Here is a 14,968-nt window from a genome sequence, read left to right on the forward strand (position 1 = left end):
TAGGAAGACTCTTGGTGGTTCTAAACTTCTTCCATTTAAGAATAATGGAGGCCACTGTGTTCTTGGGGACCTTCAACACTGCAGAAATGTTTTGCTACCCTCTGTGCCTCGACACAATCCTGTCTCGGAGCTCTACGGACAACTCCTTCGACCTCATGACTTGGTTTTTGCTCTGACATGCACTGTCAACTGTGGTACCTTGTGTAGACAGGTGTGTGTCTTTCCAAATCATGTCAAATCAATTGAATTTACCACAGGTGGACTCCAATCAAGTTGTAGAAACATCTCAAGGATGATCAATGGAAGCAGGATGCAACTGAGCTAAATTTCGAGTCTCATAGCAAAGGGTCTGAATACTTAGGTATTTATGTTTCTTATTTTTAATAAGTTAGCTACAATTTCTAAAAACATGTTTTCGGTTTGTCATTATGGGCTATTGTCGGTAGATTGATGAGGAAAAATAATTATTTAATCAATTTTAGAATAAGGCTGTAATGCAAGAACATGTGGAAAAAGTCAAAGGGTCTGAATACTTTCATGAAAAACATGCAAAAATACTGACTCAACATATCTTTGGTACATAATTGGTCTAACTTAAATTAAACTAATTCAGATTTAGCATACAAGATAGTGCATTTGTTTTCGATTTTGAATAACCTAGTAATAGGTTAATTTTCATAATTAATAGACTGACACATTGCATTTAGCTACAGAATATCTCACCACTGTGTTTGCTTCTCCTCTCATCTCTCCTCTATTCATTTCTCCAGCACGCAGAGAGGGGCTGTCACCAGTTTCATTAAATATGTTTACTTATGAAAACATGTTACTATCGATGTTCTCGAACCGATTTCAATGGGTTTCCCAAATCAAGCACTGGGTAGCTGCAGGAACGGGGTTAGAGAGGCCATGGCATACAGAGTTTGGGCAGAGTATCACCTGTGGCTCAGCGAAATTACCAGAGTAGCCTACCCAACATGAGTGAAAAACGTAGGGCGGGAAAGTGGCCTCTATTCGCTATTCCAGTGCATATGGATGACATGTCTTTGATGTCTCGCTCCTGTTGTTGCCCATCTGATAATGGGACATTCTAAATCAAAACGAATTTGACATATTAGTAAAGACAAGATTAAACTGAAGATGGGTGAAAATATAATCACTTGATTAGAGAACAGGCTGCACGGAACAGAGCGCAAGCTTTTTTTTTTGCGACTTTCTCAAGTCATCAATTGCCTATAGTCGCATCATGCAGCCCATATATATACTATTTTAATTTCTAAGACATTATAAGGTTTGTATCATTTACAACTAAAGTTGCCAAATAACTCTAAATCTAGTTTATCGGACCTGTTTCAAAATATAACTTTTACGCTCAACACAGCCACGTCATATGCGCACACTCGCTCCGGAATGGGAAAAAATATCCATTAGATTTTATTTTGTTCAATTATATTCTTCTTACTATAAAATCCTATAATATAAAATAATGGCACAGGATTTATAAGCAAATCTTGTCTGCTAAATGAAGAAGCCTACAGCCTATGGCATGGCGCATAGCCAAATATAGTAGGCCAACTCATATTCTGTTCATCTGAAATACATTTTCTTCATAACATAATGTTTCTTTAGACCTGGCTAAAATAAATAATGAATTTATTATGGTGGTGTATGTTCAATTGATTCATTCTACTTTTTTTTAAATGTTCCAAAAGCATGTATTAGAGGCTTGTATGCAGCTTGTATGAGTGGAGCATGGAGATGCTAAACATGTTTATGTTCATTAACAGTCTTTTGCAGGACAATAACCATCTGACAAAATGTCATGACTGCCACAGCCCTACCTGTGTGTATGTGTGTGTGTGTGTGTTTGTCTATGTGTGTATGCCTGTATGTGTGTCTGCATGTGTGTGTGTATGTGAGTTCCAGTGAGATGTAACTGCTGTCACTTTGGTCATGGAGCAGCAGTCAGTCATCCAGGGGGGTTTAACCCATGCCAGGGCTTTGATGCTATTTTAGGCTCTGGGGAGAGACCATGCAGCCTGCCTGAACAACCCTGTGGAACACACACACCATAGTCACACACACGTGCACACACACAAGTTTGCAAGATCAACTGAAGATGCTCATTGCAAAATGACTAATTGGCCTCATGCATTTCTTTACTGTAATTCCATGCCCAATTTGATTTCGATAGCTTAATTGACTGGAATTTAAATTAATGTGACCCTTTCTTTGAAATTAGTCATGTCTGAGACATTTGATTACTGTAGCTAGACGGTGGCACCCGTCCATGTGCCCACTTACATCATCAATGGGCAGCTTGAGTCACCAGCGAGTGGCTCTTGACACAATGAAAGAGCTGGTCGGTTGAGAGTGCAAGCGAGCAGGGTGGACACACTCACAGCACACTTCACGTTGGCAGGGAGGCTGTGTGTGTGTGTGTGTGTGTGTGTGTGTGTGTGTGTGTGTGTGTGTGTGTGTGTGTGTGTGTGTGTGTGTGTGTGTGTGTGTGTGTGTGTGTGAGTGTGTGTGTGTATACACAGTCGTGCATGTGATGTGTGGCCAGTGGCAGGGAACATGTTTAGCTGCTGCCACAAAGGAGGGAGTTGACTCATACTCTTCATAACCTACTGTTCTGTAGAAGGAAACAGCTTACATTTAGCTAGTTAGAGAGCCCCGGTAAGATGATGGAATTTTGTGAGCAATAATACACTCTGGTAATCAATGTGCTTATACTCCATCTTTATTGGGTGCCAGGCTGTGAGACGACAGCCGTAGGTTTAACTTAAGCCTCTGAAGTGCTCTGCTCTCCTCTCCTCTCCTCTTCTCTGTCAATGAGGTCCATTCAGACTGCAGATGGCTGCCTGTGTGTGCGAGACAAGAGACCAACCACTGCGTTCTCTGGAAACAGCTTAATTCACATGCAGGGCTTTGATTCAACCCAGGGTTGCTTTATGGTTGGCCTTGTGCTAAAAATAGCTCACTTGCCCTGGTGATACAAACATAGAGATAGATAGAGAATTAATCATGGATATAACCAGTTTTAACAGGAACATTGACATTGAGGGCTTCCACTATTTTAAAGCAGTCAACTGGGTGGGGATTCCTTTGAGTTGGGAGAAATCAACCAATGAAGAAGAAGATAATATGTATATGAACTTGCTTGTTTACCCAACCATGGGACAGCGTATGTTTGTTCCCACACTCTGGACTCTCTATTGGTTACACAGACTCTTGGCCTCCCATCCTATTATAACCACCTATAGCCAGTTTTGTATCATCTTCTCTGATGAAATTGCTGTACAAAATGATCTTGTTGCCATCTGATGCACATTCAAATGTCATTAAAAAAATCAACACTGCAGAGCTCGCCCTGTCCTCTGCTGTGCCTTGATTGTATTACTGCTGATTATATCTGGAAATGTGCATGTACACACTGGCCTATCTACTGTTGCTAGCCCCCAATTTTGACTTGTGCTCTGATATCTTAACCTTTCTTGTCATAACCTTTTTCGGCAAGACAGATCTTCCAAAGGTGGTGGAGTGGCAATCTTTACCATGGATCACCTTCAGTACTCGGTTTTCTCCAAGTCTGTCCCCAAACAATTTGACTGGCTGGTTTTAAGCATTAAACTTTTAAATAGCTCTTTGTTGAATGTTGCTGGGTGCTATCGTCCTCCATCAGCACCGGCCTGTACCCTACCTGCCCTAAGCGCTCTCCTGGCCCCTTAACCTAGTAGGACAAATTCCGATTTAGTGTATCTAAACTGGGATATGCTTAAACCACCTGACCAAGTTTTAAAGCAATGGGACTCCCTGAATCTTTCTCAGATTATTACAAATCCCACAAGATATGACTCAGAAAAGAATGACCCAGAAAAGGCTACTCTCCTTGATGTTATCCTCATAAATAATCCTGATAGGTATCTGTCTGGTGTTTTCTATAATGACCTTAGTGATCATTGTTTTACAGCCTGTGTTCATAATGCCTGCTCAGTGAAATGACCTGTCCTAATTTGTCATAGACATTTACTAAAAAACTTTAATGAGAAAGCCTTCCTTCTTGACTTGGCCTCTGTAAACTGATATAGAATCAACTTAATCCCCTCTGTCAAAAACACTTGGACTTTCTTTTTTGATATTTTCAGTGGTATTGTTAACAAACACCTCCCCATAAAGAAAACGAGAATTTAAAAAAGGTTCAGCCGCTAGTTCGACAGTGATCTGGCAGAGTTACTCCACCTCAAGAATTCCATTTGGCGAAAGGCTCGGCACAAGCATACTCAGGCTGGCTCTCGTTCAGGCAAATGAGAAATAAGTCCACTCAGACGATCCTTGTTACTGACAAGGAGCACATGGTGTGGCTCTTTATTCACCATGTAATTAAGTCAGGCTTCCTCAGCAATCTATACCCATAATGTCAAAGCGAAAACATGTTTTTCAAAATGTAAATACCTTATTTACATAAGTATTCAGACCCTTTGCTATGAGACTCAAAAATGAGCTCAGGTGCATCCTGTTTCCATTGATCAACCCTGAGATGTTTCTACACCTTGACTGGAGTCTGCCTGTGGTAAATTAAATTGATTCGACATGATTTGGAAAGACACACACCTGTCTATATAAGGTCCCACAGTTGACAGTGCGTGTCAGAGCAAAAACCAAGCCATGAGGTCAAAATAATTGTTTGTAGGGCTCTGAGACAGGATTGTGTCGAGGCACAAATCTGGGGAAGGGTACCAAAACATATCTGTAGCATTGAAGTCCCCAAGAACACAGTGGCCTCCATCCTTCTTAAATGGAAGAAGTTTGGAACCACCAAGTCTCTTCCTAGAGCTGGCCGCCCGGCCAAACTGAGCAATCGGGGGAGAAGGGTCAGGGAGGTGACTAAGAACCCAGTGTTCACTCTGACAGAGCTTTAGAGTTCCTCTGTGGAGATGGTAAAATCTTCCAGAAGGACAACCATCTCTGCAGCACTGCACCAATCATGTCTTTATGGTAGAGTGGCCAGATGGAAGCCACTCCTTAGTAAAAGGCACATGACAGCCCGCTTGGAGTTTGCCAAAAGGCACCTAAAGACACTCAGTCTATGAGAAACATGATTCTCTGGTCTGATGAAACCAAGATATAACTATTTTATAACTCAAGTGTCACATCTGGAGGAAACCTGGCACCATCCCTACGGTGAAGCATGGTGGTGGCAGCATCATGCTGTGGGGATGTTTTTCAGCGGCAGAGACTGAGAGACTAGTCATCATTAAGGCTAAAAAACTGTTTTTGCTTTGTCATTATTGGGTAATGTGTGTAGATTTTGTTTTATAAGCTCTACAACAAAGCTTTCTTAGTGTTCAACAAGCTTTCTCTGCCCTTAACCTTGTTCTGAACACCTCCAAAATAAAGGTAATGTGGTTTGGTAAGAAAAACACGCCTATCCCCACCAGTGTGATTACTACCTCTGAGGGTTTAGAGGTTGAGGTAGGAACATCATACAAGTACTTGGGAGTATGGCTAGACGGTACACTGTCCTTCACTCAGCTCATATTAAAGCTGCAGGCTAAGGTTACATCTAGACTAGGTTTCCTCTATCGTAGTCACTCCTCTGTCACCCCACCTGCCAAACGAACCCTTATTCAGATGCCCATCCTACCAATGCTAGATTATGGAGCTGTAATTTACAGATCGGCAGGTAAGCGTGTTCTCGAGCGGCTAGATGTTCTTTACCATTCGGCCATCAGATTTGCCACCAATGCTCCTTATAGGACACATCACATCACTGCTCTCTATACTCCTCTGTAAACTGGTCATCTCTGTATACCTGTTACTTCATAAAAGTACATCCGGCGCCAACAGAGATGGCTGCCTCACTTCACGTTCTTATGAAACTATGCAGTATTTTATTTTTATTTTCATGTATTATTTCTTACACTGTTCCTGTATTTCTTACATTGTTCATGTTCCCAAGAAAGCTAAGGTAACTGAGCTAAACTACTATCGCCCTGTTGCACTCACTTCCGTCATTATGAAGTGCTTTGAGAGACTGGCCAAGAATCATATCACCTCCACCCTACCTGACACCCTAGACCCACTCCAATTTGATAACCACCCCAATAGGTCCACAGACGACGCAATCACAATCACACTGCCCTAACCCATCTGGACAAGAGGAATACCTATGTAAGAATGCTGTTCATCGACTACAGCTCAGCATTTAATTTCTTTGGGATAGGGGGCAGTATTTTCACATCCGGATGAAAAGCGTGCCCAGAGTAAACTGCCTGCTACTCATGCCCAGAAGCTAGGATGTGCATATTATTAGCATATTTGGATAGAAAACACTCCGTTTCTAAAACTGTTTGAATGATGTCTGTGAGTATAACAGAACTCATATGGCAGGCAAATACCCGAGAGAAATCGAACCAGGAAGTGGGAAATCTGAGGTTTGTAGTTTTTCAAGTGATTGCTTATCCAATATCCAGTGTAAATGGGGTCAGATTGCACTTCCTAAGGCTTCCAGTAGATGTCAACAGTCTTTAGAAAGTTGTTTCAGGCTTCTATTGTGAAAGGGGATCGAGTAAGAGCTGTTTCAACAAGTGGTCAGCCTGAAAGCCATTAGTTGTGTCTCGAGCATGGCCGTGAGTGCGATGGTCGTTCTCTTTCCTTTCTAATGATTGTCCTGTTGGAATATTATTGAATATTTATGATAAAAACATCCTAAAGATTGATTATATACATCGTTTAACATATTTCTACGACCTTAAATGGAACTTTTTTGACTTTCATCTGGACTTATTGCCCGCGCTTTGTGCATTTGGATTAGTGAATTAAACGCGCGAACAAAAAGGAGGTATTTGGACATAAAGATTAACTTTATCGAACAAAACAAACATTTATTGTGGAACTGGGATTCCTGTGTGTGCATTCTGATGAAGATCATCAAAGGCAAGTGAATATTTATAAAGCTATTTCTGACTTATGTTGACTCCACAACTTGGCGGGTATCTGTATGGCTTGTTTTGGTGGCTGAGCGCCGTTCTCAGATTATCGCATGGTGTGCTTTCGCCGTAAAGATTTTTAAAAATCTGACACAGTGGTTGAATTAAGGAGAAGCTCCTCTTTAATCCTATGTATAACACTTGTATCTTTCATCAATACCCTGTTAAGGATGATGCGAATTTTAGCAGCTTTTCGCAAATTTTTGTTAAAACTCGCACAACTTTTCAACATCCTGCTACTCATGCCAGGAATATAGTATATGCATATGATAAGTATGTGTGTATAGAAAACACTCTGAAGTCGCTAAAACTGGTTAAATCATGTATGTGGCTATAACAGAACGTGTTCAGGAGTAAAAATCCCTGGGAAAACTGTTCACCAAAAACACAAAAAAAATATTCATCCGCCAGTCAATGTATTGTCTAAGGCGATAGAAAATAGATGAGGTTCCGTTTACAATGCCTACAGCTTCCGCACGATGTCGCCAGTACTGGCATTTCATTGCTGGTTTATCCTTGGTTAGATGACGTATAGGCACTTCCTGTCTTGGGGTGCACCGGAGGAAGTTATGGAAGTGAAAAAATGGACGAAGATTTCAAGACTTGCTACTATCGAATACAGAACGCCCCGTGATCAATTTGATCGATTATTAACGTTTATTAATACCAAAAGATGGTTTACAAAAGTAGTTTGAAGTGATTTGTAAAAGTTAGGCAACTTTTTTAATTTTAAAAAGTGACGCTGCGTCTTGTAAAGGTGAATTTTCCTGGATCAGACCGGCCTTCATAAATTGACATTTTAGGTATACAATGACGGATTTAATCGGGAAAAAGACCCAATTGTGATGTTTATGGGACATATAGGAGTGCCAACAAAGAAGCTCGTCAAAGGTAATGAATGTTTTATATTTTATTTCTGCGTTTTGTGTAGCGCCGGCTACCGCTAAATCTTTTGTTTAGGTCTCGTTCAGGTATTTCGGGGGGTGCATGCTATCAGATAATAGCTTCTCATGCTTTCGCCGAAAAGCATTTTACAAATTTGACATGTTGGCTAGTTTCACAACGAGTATAGCTTTAATTGAGTACCTTGCATGTGTGTTTTAATGAAAGTTTGAGTTTTATCGAGTACGCTCTGACATTTCCGCTGATTTTGGTTCCTGTACAGGAACCACAATACGTAAGAGGTTTTAATGATGAGTATTTCTGTAAACTGATGTGGCTCTCTGCAAATTCACCGTATGTTTTGGAGGCAACATAACGCGCCAATGTAAACTGAGATTTTTGGATATAAATATGAACTTTATCGAACAAAACATACATGTATTGTGTAACATGAAGTCCTATGAGTGCCATCAGATGAAGATCATCAAAGGTTATTGATTACTTTTATCTTTATTTCTGCTTTTTGTGACTCCTTCTTTGGCTGAAAAATGGCTGTAATTGTTTTGTGACTAGGCGCTGACCTAACATAATCGCATGGTATTCTTTCACCGTAAAGACTTTTAAAAATCAGACACTGTGGTTGGATTAACAAGAAGTTCACTTTTAAAATGGTGTATAAATAATACTTGTATGTTTGAGGAATTTTAATTATGAGATTTCTGTTGTTTGAATTTGGCGCCCTGCAATTTCACTGGCTGTTGTCAAATCGATCCCGTTAACGGGATTTAATCCCTAAGACGTTTTAACACCATAGTGTCCTCCAAACTTGTCATTAAGCTCAAGACCCTGGGTCTCGACCCCGCCCTGTGCAACAGGGTCCTGGATTTTCTGACGGGCCGCCCCCAGGTGGTGAGGGTAGGAAATAACATCTCCACTCCGCTGATCCTCAACACTGGGGCCCCACAAGGGTGCGTTCTCAGCCCTCTCCTGTACTCCCTGTTCACCCATGACTGCGTGGCCATGCACGCCTCCAACTCAATCATCAAGTTTGCAGACAACACTACAGTGGTAGGCTTGATTACCAACAACAACGAGCCTACAGGGAGGAAGTGAGGGCCCTCGAAGTGTGGTGTCAGGAAAACAACCTCACACTCAACATCAACAAAACAAAGGAGATGATTGTGGAGTTCAGGAAACAGCAGAGGGAGCACCCCCTTATCCACATCGACGGGACTATAGTGAAGAAGGTGGAAAATTTTAAGTTCGTCGGCGTACACATCACGGACAAACTGAAATGGTTCACCCACACAGACAGCCTGGTGAAGAAGGCGCAACAGCGCCTCTTCAACCTCAGGAGGCTGAAGAAATTTGTCTTCTCACCAAAAACAATAACAAAACTTTTACAGATGCACAATCGAGAGCATCCTTTCGGGCTGTATCACCGCCTGGTACGGCAAATACTCTGCCCACAAACCCAAGGCTCTCCAGAAGGTAGTGAGGTCTACACAGCGCATCACCGGAAGCAAACTACCTGCCCTACAAAACACCTACACCACCTGATGTCACAGGAAGGCTAAAAAGATCATCAAGGATAACAACCACCCTTTGACACTACCTGTTCACCCCACTATCATACAGAAGGCGAGGACAGTACAGGTGCATCAAAGCTGGAACCGACAGACTGAAAAATAGCTTCTATCTCAAAGCCATCAGACTGTTAAACAGCCATCACTAACATTGTGTGGCTGCTGCCAACATACTGACTCAAATCTCTAGCCACTTTAATCATTAAAATTGGGATGTAATAAATGTATCACTAATCACTTAAAACATGACACTTTTTATAATGTTTACTTACCCTACATTACTCATCTCATATGTATATACAGTACACTATACCATCTACTGCATCCTGCCTATGCTGTTCGGCCATCGCTCATCCATATATTTATATGTACAGTGGGGAGAACAAGTATTTGATACACTAGATTTACACAGAAATTGTCGCATAATCTATTTCACAGAGCAAAACATTATCCACACTTGTTTTCTCGACATTGGGACATTTTACAGACAAATTTGCTGTTTCCCATCAGGCTTGTCGTGAGTTTTTTTAATGTGTCAGGTAATTCATCTGCATGCAACGGTTGAATTGAAACCTGGTCAGGGACTGAAAGCATGCTTGGGAGGCTTCTTGCAAATTGGGAGCAGTATTTACACCACTTGAATTTTTCCACTTTTTCCCTTTACTTTTTTTGTGTTGGGTTACAGCCTGAATTTAAAATGAATTAAATTGAGATTTGATTTCACTGGCCTACACACAATACCCCATAATGTCAAAGTGGAATTATGTTCTTAGACATTTTACAAATGAGTTAAAAGCTGAAATATCTCATGTCAATAAGTATTCAACTCCTTTGTCATGGCAAGCCTAAATAAATTCAAGAGTCAAGCTTTGCTGAACAAGTCACATAATAAGTTGCATGGATATCCCTTTGAGCATGGTGAAGTTATTAATTACCCTTTGGATGGTGTATCAATATACTCAGTCAATACAAATATACACGTGTCCTTCCTAACTCAGTTGCTGGAGAGGAGGCCAATGGTGACTTCAAAACAATTACAGAGTTTAACGGTTGTGATAGGAGAAAACGGAGGATGGATCAACAACATTGTAGTTACTCAACAAGACATTGCAGATGGGAGGCTGTATAAAGGCAGTAAAGTAAAACTGCAAAAAATGTGACAAAGAAATTAACTTTATGTCCTGAATACAAAGCATTACTGTAAAACTTATATGAATAGCCTGGGTGTTTATTTGCTTAAATCACTGAATACAAAAAGGTGCTGATTAGTGACATGTTTCTATTTGAGCCAGGGTTCTATTTCCTCATTTGCATAGTTAATTGTTTAATTTCAGCATTTACTTCCAGCATTTTAATCAATTTCTTCATTTCCTGCACTGTTATCATTTACACACTGTGTCACACTTTTTTTTGCCTTACTATGCCTCTAAAAATGTTTACTTTTCCTTGACAATAATTATTCTCCTCACCATCGTTCTCACCCGCATTTCTCAGCTGTTATAGCCAATGGCTAGCAGTTTCTTACTGGTGATAAAAACAGATGATTTGTCATCATTTTTCGAGTCATTACTGAATTATTTAATTTAACAAATCACACATTAAATTTGTAAACAATAAATGGTAATTCATGGTAACCTCGTAAAAAATGTATGTAGATCCAGTGTTAATTTGAAAGAGGCATTTATTTGCTGAAATGTGTGCCATTGCTTGGCTATTAAAAGGGCAGTCAGCTATTTAAGACTTGGGTTTTAATTGAAGTTTTACAGTATGTTTGGTGCAAATCCAACACAACACATCATCAAGTACCACTCTCATATTGCCAAGCATGGTGGTGGCTGCATCATGTTATGACATGTTGAGATGTTGTCCACACGATCAAAGGATCAGAGAATGAATCTAGTACTGAAAGCATAAGATACAGCTAGTTAGCACGGTACTGCATAAAATGTGGTGAGTAGTTGACTCAAAGAGAGAGAAAGACAATAGCTGAGCAGTTGAACAAATTCATTTCTTCCAAAATTAAGGAGAAGTATGAACGAGAGCAATAGAGAGAGCAAGCTATATTTAGTAGTATATATATATTTCACTTTCTTAGCTAGTGTCAAATGCAGCTAGCTAGTTTAGCCTACTCAAACACCTGGGTCAAACAGAGAGGGATGCTATGTTTGCTAGCTGGCTATGGCTTTCCAACAATGGAACTTTTCCAAGTCAATGTAAGCTTTTGGTTTGATTCATTTATTGCCACAAGGGGCCGCCGGTGTAACTGCTAAAGTGATTTCTGCTGACTACACTGTACTACATGATTGTAGTTTGCTAACGCGTTAGTTCTAGTAGCTACTCCAGGACCTTGAAATGCTTCGTTGCCCGGGCGGTGTGTTTGGGATCATTGTCATTCTGAAAGACCCAGCCACATTTCATCTTCAATGCCCTTGCTGATGGAAGGAGGTTCTCACTCAAAATCTCACGATACATGGCCCCATTCATTCTTTCGTTTACACGGATCAGTCATCCTGGTCCCTTTGCAGAAAACAGCCCGTAAGCATGATGTTTCCACCCCCATGCTTCACAGTAGGTATGGTGTTCTTTGGATGCAACTCAGCATTCTTTGTCCTCCAAACACAATGAGTTGAGTTTTTAACCAAAAATTTATATTTTGGTTTCATCTGACCATATGACATTCTCCCAATCTTCTACTGGATCACCCAAATGCTCTCTAGCAAACTTCAGATGGGCCTGGACATGTACTGGCTTTAAGCAGGGGGACACGTCTGGCACTGCAGGATTTGAGTCCCTGGCGGCGTAGTGTGTTACTGATGGTAGGCTTTGTTACTTTGGTCCCAGCTCTCTGCAGGTCATTCACTAGGTCCCCCCGTGTGGTTCTGGGATTTTTGCTCACCGTGATCATTTTGACCCCACGGGGTGAGATCTTGCGTGGAGTCCCAGATCGAGGGAGATTATCAGTGGTCTTGTATGTCTTCCATTTCCTAATAATTGCTCCCACAGTTGATTTCTCAAACCAAGCTGCTTACCTATTGCAGGTTCAGTCTTCCCAGCCTGGTGCAGGTCTACAATTTTGTTTCTGGTGTCCTTTGACAGCTCTTTGGTCTTGGCCATAGTGGAGTTTGGAGTGTGACTGTTTGAGGTTGTGGACAGGTGTCTTTTATACTGATAACAAGTTCAAACAGGTGCCATTAATACAGGTAACGAGTGGAGGACAGAGGAGCCTCTTAAAGAAGAAGTTACAGGTCTGTGACAGCCAGAAATCTAGCTTGTTTTTAGGTGAACAAATACTTATTTTTCACCATAATTTGCAAATAAATTCATTAAAAATCCTAATGTGATTTTCTGGATTTTTCTTCCTCATTTTGTCTGTCATAGTTGAAGTGTACCTATGATAAAAATTACAGGCCTCTCATCTTTTTTCAGTGGGAGAACTTGCACAATTGGTGGCTGACTAAATACTGTTTTTGCCCCACTGTATAGTGAAAACAATAGTAGTCCTAAAAAGGAACCTTGAGGAACACCGAAATTTACAGTTGATTTGTCAGAGGACAAACCATTCACAGAGACAAACTGATATCTTTCCGACAGATAAGATTTAAAGCAGGTCAGAACTTGTCCGTGTAGACCAATTTGGGTTTCCAATCTCTCCAAAAGAATGTGGTGATCGATGGTATCAAAAGCAGCACTAAGGTCTAGGAGCACGAGGACAGATGCAGAGCCTCAGTCTGACGCCATTAAAAGGACATTTACCACCTTCACAAGTGCAGACTCAGTGCTATGATGGGGTCTAAAACCACCCTGAAGCATTTCGTATACATGGTTTGTCTTCAGGAAGGCAGTGAGTTGCTGCGCAACAGCTTTTTCAAAAAAGTTTGAGAGGAAGGGGAAATTCGATATTGGCCGATAGTTTTTTATATTTTCTGGGTCAAGGTTTGGCTTTTTCAAGAGAGGCTTTATTCCTGCCGCTTTCAGTGAGTTTGGTACACATCCGGTGGATAGAGAGCCATTTATTATGTTCAACATAGGAGGGCCAAGCACAGGAAGCAGCTCTTTCAGTAGTTTAGTTGGAATAGGGTCCAGTATGCAGCTTGAAGGTTTAGAGGCCATGATTATTTTCATCATTGTGTCAAGAGATATAGTACTAAAACACTTGAGTGTCTCTCATGACCCTAGGTCCTGGCAGAGTTGCGCAGACTCAGGACAGTTGAGCTTTGGAGGAATATGCAAATTTAAAGAGGCATCCGTAATTTGCTTTCAAATGATCATGATCTTTTCCTCAAAGAAGTTCATGAATTTATTACTGCTGAAGTGAAAGCCATCCTCTCTTGGGGAATGCTGCTTTTTAGTTAGCTTTGCGACAGTATCAAAAATACATTTCGGATTGTTCTTATTTTCTCAATTAAGTTTGAAAAATAGGATGATCGAGCAGCAGTGAGGGCTCTTCGATACTGCACGGTACCGTCTTTCCAAGCTAGTCGGAAGACTTCCAGTTTGGTGTGGCGCCTTTTCCGTTCCAATTTTCTGGAAGCTTGCTTCAGAGCTTGGCTATTTTCTGTATACCAGGGAGATAGTTTCTTATGACAAATGTTTTTAGTTTTTAGGGGTGCAACTGCATCTAAGGTATTGCGCAAGGTTAAATTGAATTCCTCAGTTAGGTGGTTAACAGATTTTTGTCCTCTGATGTCCTTGGGTAGGCAGAGGGAGTCTGGAAGGGCATCAAGGAATCTTTGGGTTTTCTGAGAATTTTTGGCACAACTTTTGATGCTCCTTGGTTGATGTCTGAGTAGATTATTTGTTGCGATTGCAAACATAATAAAATGGTGGTCCGATAGTCCAGGATTATGAGGAAAAACATAAAGATCCACAACACTTATTCCATGGGACAAAACTAGGTCCAGAGTATGACTGTGACAGTGAGTAGGTCCAGAGACATGTCGGACAAAACTCACTGAGTTGATGATGGCTCCCCGAAAGCTTTTTGGAGTGGGTCTGTGGACTTTTCCATGTGAATATTAAAATCCCCAAAAATTAGAATATTATCTGCTATGACTACTAGGTCCGATAGGAATTCAGGGAACTCCGTAAGGAACGCTGTATATGGCCCAGGAGGCCTGTAAACAGTAGCTATAAAAAAAGATATTTAAAAAAAAAGCTATAAAAAAAGGCTGCATAGATCATGACTAGAGGCTCAAAAGATGAAAACATTGGGTTTTTTTTGAAAATTGAAATTTGCTATCGTAAATGTTAGGAACACCTCCGCCTTTGCGGGATGCACGGGGGATATGGTCACTAGTGTAACCAAGAGGTAAGGCCGCATTTAACACAGTAAATTCATCAGGCTTAATTTAACCTCTTGAAGCTAGGGGCCACTATTTTTATGTTTGGAAAAATAACGTTTCCAAAGTAAACGGCCTATTTCTCACTTAGTTTCAACCTGTTGTTGAATGAATTCTCTTCAAATTGATCAATCACAGTGAGGTGAGTTTTAAAAGCACATACTGTTTT

The sequence above is a fragment of the Oncorhynchus tshawytscha genome, linkage group LG11 (assembly GCF_018296145.1).
Source record: "Oncorhynchus tshawytscha isolate Ot180627B linkage group LG11, Otsh_v2.0, whole genome shotgun sequence".
Lineage (NCBI taxonomy): Eukaryota > Metazoa > Chordata > Actinopteri > Salmoniformes > Salmonidae > Oncorhynchus > Oncorhynchus tshawytscha.